This window comes from Coffea arabica, chromosome 6e (genome assembly GCF_036785885.1).
Source record: "Coffea arabica cultivar ET-39 chromosome 6e, Coffea Arabica ET-39 HiFi, whole genome shotgun sequence".
NCBI lineage: Eukaryota > Viridiplantae > Streptophyta > Magnoliopsida > Gentianales > Rubiaceae > Coffea > Coffea arabica.
Genome location: NC_092321.1, coordinates 52,478,818 through 52,484,817, shown reverse-complemented (window position 1 = coordinate 52,484,817; position 6,000 = coordinate 52,478,818).

Here is a 6,000-nt window from a genome sequence, read left to right as displayed (position 1 = left end):
ATCACACTCGTTCTCTTGTCTGTCTGTATGCCTATTTACTGTGTATAATCTGTTAACTGTATCTGAGTCTGTTCGAATGTCGTTTGGAGGCTGGTATCCAATGACTTTTCTGTGACCTCTGAGCTCAACACCTGTGGCTAGTTACTCAAGTCAGGCCGACAAGGGCCTAGTCGATTAGATAACGAACCACGGTAGTCTGTTCTGGGAATCTTTGGGTATTGAGACTCTTGATTCCGATATACTAGAATATTACCATTACTGTTCCTGTTCGGCGTTCGGGCCCGGTAGGGGTATGTTTGGTGGACGGAAAATTGGTGTAAAGTAGGGTCTACGGATATATTAGTTCTATTTACGTTGACGGATAGTCAACAGGTTCGGATCAAGTACTGTAAATGAAAATCTGGCTCCTGAGAGCCACTTGTATCCTTTCCCTTTGACTCACTGTGTCTAACTACTTTCCTTTATATCTGGTATATGTATCTGATTGGTTAAACGTGAAAGACCATGATTTTACCCCTATATATTTGGTACCTCATTGAGCGAAAACCCACCCCTTTCTGTTATCATTGTTTTCCTTATAGGGGACAAATTTGGAAATCACGGTTTTGGAAGAAAAGGGTCAAGCTAGTATATATGTCATGTTGTTAAGTTTTTTTGAAAACGAAACCCTAATTGTATTTTGTGTAGTATGAATACCTCGGATTGCACTGTATGTTAATTTGTTCAAGACTCCAATGTACATATATGTATACGTATTTAACCTTGTCTATTAAATGTGTTCCTTTGAAACTATGATTTTATGGTTTGGTAAGCATGTTCTCACCTTAGTAGTTTCCGGTTGTTCATTTTCTTTGGCTCCTATCGAGCGTACTATATTGGGTTGGTGTGTATCGACTCCGTAGTCCTGGCAAGAGTTGGGCAAGCGGTCCGCCGAACCCTTTGGTTCGCCTTAGGGTGAGGTGGGGCTGTCACATCGGCGGGTCACCTGCCCAACTCTCGCCAGGACTCACTCACTCAGAGCTCAAGAAAAATAACATACATTCATAGAAAATAAATAATACAGCCATTTCAACTTAATATATAAATTGATGCTCAAATCCAAATACAAAACTTCTACACACCAAAATACTTCAAAGCGTTTACAATTCAAGTACAACCAACCCTAGTAGGGTGCTAGCGCGAGTACAATTCAAAATTCAAAAATCACTAGACTACGCTAGTCTGTACACGTCTCACGCCTCACTCGTACCCCCTGTAAGGAAAACAAATGGCGTGGAATGAGCTAAAAACCCAGTGAGGTTCCAAATAGCAAGGTGATCATTATTGAAAAGTACAAATATCACGTAGCAAAACAAGGAGTATGAAAAGTTCATAAAAGTGAGCAATAACACTTCAAGTAGCAAATCTCTAAGTGAGCGAGTGTAAAGTTTTTCTTTTAAAACGAAATAATCACATGATAAATACTAATCATTCCAAAGTATAAGGATACGGATGGCTCTCAGGAGCCAAATTCTCATTTCATCACCAGAGCTTGATCCAGTAATAGTTGACACTCCGTCAACTTTCAAGTAAGGTAACTAGCCCAGTAATACACCACTTAACTCCAATCTTCGTCCACCAACCAAACCCTTTACCGGGCCCGAACTCCAAGATAAAGACTGGAGGTAATGCTCAAATATACCGATTAGTCGAGGAGATAACACTCCACTCGACAACACTAGATACCCATGGTTCGTTATCTAATCGACCAAACCCTTGCCGGCTCGACTCGATTAACTAGCCAGTGGGGTTTGGGTCCCCAAGAAGTCGATGAGATATCATCTCCAATCGACTGAATCAAAATAAAAGTACAAAGACGGGAATGAGAGGCACCTCCCACTCACATTGAGTGTGGTACATGCTGCCGCTCAGCACTTACAAGTCAAGTACAAGTATATCAAGTTAATTGCAACACTAAATAAGTATATATCATATTAGGGCAAGTGCGATAAAATACACTCCTGCCCGATCCAACAAATTACATATCATTAAATCACAATGGTCAAGTATTGAAAACAAGTATGCAGTTCAATCAGGTATTTGAAAGCACTCACCAAAGGTCTAGTGTCTCTCAAAAGTCATGTTCAGGTCCAACTCCTTGGTTGGAGTCCAAATCTGCGATAAAATATCATTTACGAATGTAAAACTCTCTAGAGTTCTAAACATAGGAGTTTCGTTTCAAGAAAATCAAGTAAATGCAACTCGTTTAAGTAGTATTCAAGATACTTATCAAATTTCAAAAAATTCATGCTCGCTCGTTTAGTTATGATCAAGAAGTGGTTTCGACTTTAGAAGTTACACTTGGTATGAAAGACCGGGAAAATCGTATTTTGAAAGGGTCGCTACTTTCACTTTTCAAGGGTACGAGTTTCGGCAAAATTTTAGCTTATATACCTTGACTAAAGAAAACTCGAATACCATAGGCGATGCAAGTCCAACTTGACCTCAAATCGTTGCTCAAGTCACAAGTACATATGCCTAACTCTCGAGTGAAAATTTGGGCAGCACGCCCTTTGTGTTTACCTATTTTCTAGTCATTTATGACTTCATTATTTTTCTCAATCAGCCCCAAAATCACACACAAATAATGTTACCACCATAGCCCTTCAATTTGGCTCCAAAATAATCCAATTCCAACACAAGTCTTAACAGGGCAACCGGAAATCAAGTTTAAAGGCAAATAGCTAAATGGCAAATTTGATGTCTCTTAGCGTATTGCTCACAACTGAAGCTACGCTTATCGAATTGGGGTAAATTTTATACCATTTCGAAACTAAGACAAATGGATACAACTTTGATGAAGACAACTCAACCCAGTTCATAGTTTATCTAGGTCGAATCTACAAATTACAGAACCAGAAGTTCATGACCAGGAGGGTTGTCAGTACTAAATTCAAACGGCAATAACTCAGGCTACACAATTCCGTTTGAGGTTTTTTTGGTTGCGTTGGAAAGCTGAAAACTTGGCTAAAACTTCCATGTTTTGGGCAAAGGCTGATTTGAAACGGATCAAGGTGAAAAAACGCAGACAGAATGATTAAATGTCAAAACTGTCCGCAAAACTATACCTATGGCAGTCAAGGGTATTTTTATCATTTCATGTGTTACAGTGCTCGGATTGAGCTAAAATTTCTATAGACAGCTATAAAACATCATTTTCCACAACTTTCATGTTTTGAGATAAGCCCAATTCGGCCTCTACCATGGCCCAATGAAACTGGTCAGAACAGGGTAATACAAAAACTTAAAACTGGAATTAATGCATTCAAGTGATAATCTTCTTATTCGTGTATAAAACCACTACTACCACTCCCTATCTAAGTTTATTCACATCATATTCTAGATAAATAACACTAATAAAAATAGAAAATTACAAACCCTAGCTGAAAATTATAAGTTAATAAGCCAAACCATGAAATCTTCCATACAATCCACCACAACCAAGCCATGCTTTACTTAAATTGCAAAATAAGAAAGAAACAATGGAGGTTTCTAGTATAATACTTCAAAATCTCCAAAATAACTTGTGATACAAGAACATTCTTCCTCCCAAAAGTTCCACCAAGCTCACCTCCAAGCTTTCCCAACGATTGATCGGAGTAGAATCAAGTTTTACGGTAATTTTCTCAAGAATCAAGCAAGCTCTCAAGTTGGAAAAATGGAAAATTTTCTCTCTTCTCTTTTTTCTCTCCTAAGTCACGACCAAGCATGAAGAAAATGAGGTGTTTTTGGTTCTATTTCACAAGATGAAGACTAAGGATAGTCTTGGTCAAAGGTCTTGGTCAAGACCTTGGTTGGATTTTTGACAAATGGCTTAATCACAAATATTTCCACCAAAATATCTCTCTTTTTTTTAGTCAATAATGGTGGCTGACTTAAGGGTTAATTAAGAGCTAATTAGCTCAACTAAAACAAGGAGATTAAAGTAATAAAGTAGCATTCAACTAATGCACTCAATCGGTAACGAACGGTACACATCGGTTCAACCCATTTTTATTTATTTCGCACGTACTAGGGTTTTCACTTACAATTCAGTAACTTATTATTATTACTTTTAATCATACAATTAATATCATCTAAAACTCAGTCTAAATCACTAAATTTGATACATACTCCGTACCGAATAATTACACTACGAAAAGATGAAAAAACCCTAGTTTACCTTAACGATGAAAATAAAGGGAAAACCCTTGGTTCTATGATTAATTATAACTATTGAGGAAGTGAATGAGTAGTAAAGATATTGTAAACTAATGGATTCCAAATAAAAGAAAATTTTTAAGAAAATATGAGGGATTTTACAAGTCTTCACAATCACACTACCAAAATGCACACAAAAACACACACCAAAATCCTAGTATGCACAAAAACTCCAATTTATGCCCTTCCTTTAGAAAAATTATAATTTGAGTTATAAATATCAAAAATTTATATAACTTGGCTTGTTAAAAAAACTAGGTTTCAAATACTAAGAATCTTTAGAAGACACCTCAAAGAGATTTAGTTCATAAGTTGGTCCAAATTGAGCCATAAGCTACTACAACATTCCTATGTTTACTTGTGCAGGGCAGAATTTTCAGTCAACTTTGCCAATTTCCTAGAATTTATAGACATTGAATCGAACTCTGAATTTTACACCGTAGGAAGCTCTCTGAGTCTAGTTTCAAACGCAATAAACGGAACTCAATTCCGACTTTCCTATACGAAGTTATAGCCAATTTCCCAAAGTTGCGCATAGCCTCCTGCGAAAATTTCTAGATTTTCTTACAACTTGAGATTATGAAACTTTTCTTAAAAAAATTCACTCGCTTGGCTCAAATTCAACCATTAAAGCAACCAAGAATCAAAGGCAAGTGAGTTCAAATAAGGGTTATAAAGACAAGTGAATTTTCGGGGTCTCACAGACGTGGTCGAGATCGTGGTCAAGAGCGTAGGCGACCCCAAGGTCTTGGGGGTGATCAATGATCAGCGGTGGACCAAAATCGGGAACCTAGGGTTGAAGTTGAGGATCAGGTGGCTACAGTCATCAATCGCATGACAGACATCTTGGAATGTTTGGCGAATAGGTAGGGTCCTGAGCCGGTAAACCAACCTAGAGGATTAGAAGGAGGGGCGGATAGAGCCCTAAAGATGTTTCAAATATTTTGTCCACCCAAATTTCTAGGAGGACCTAACCTTGAGATAACTAAAAGTTAGTTGGAGAGAATGGTAGATATATTTGCAACTTTAAACTATACGGAGGATAAGCAAGTCACTTTTGCCGTTTTCCAATTCAAGGGAACGGCTCGAGTATGGTGGAATGTAGTGAGAGCTAAGTGGGAAAAAGACCAAACCCAATGGACTTGGGCAAATTTTGTGAGGGAGTTCAATGACAAATACCTTCTTCCTTTGATTCAAGAGAAACGGGAGGATAATTTCATTAAGCTGCGACAAGACAGCATGAGCGTAGCCGAATATAAGACCCAGTTCATTAAACTATCTAAATTTGTCCCTGAATTGGTGATGACTGAGAGAAAGAAGGTAAGGCGATTTGTTCAGGAATTGAATGTAGAGATCCAAGAGGTGTTAGCAGCGGCTCAAATTGACACTTTTATCTATGCTTTAGAGAAAGCTCAGAGGGTTGAGAGCGCCCGGCGTCAAGTGAAAGCCTTCCAGGCAAGAAAAAAAGGTGCGCCGAGTGGCACCTCAGGACAGGTTAATAAAGTTACACTGCAGCCAAAGATGGGAAGATGAGCTGCTGGAATTAAGATACCAGGGCTACAGAAGTGAGCTCCATCGAATGGAGTACAAGGTGGACAAGGGCACCCAGGGACTGCCTCAAAGGGAGACCAATTGCGAACTCCTCACGAAACTCGTGGATATTGTGGGAAGCAAGGACATGAGATAGATAACTGTTGGAAAAAGACAGGGAAGTGTTTACACTGCAGAAGTACTGAACACCAGGTGGCTAACTACCCCAAG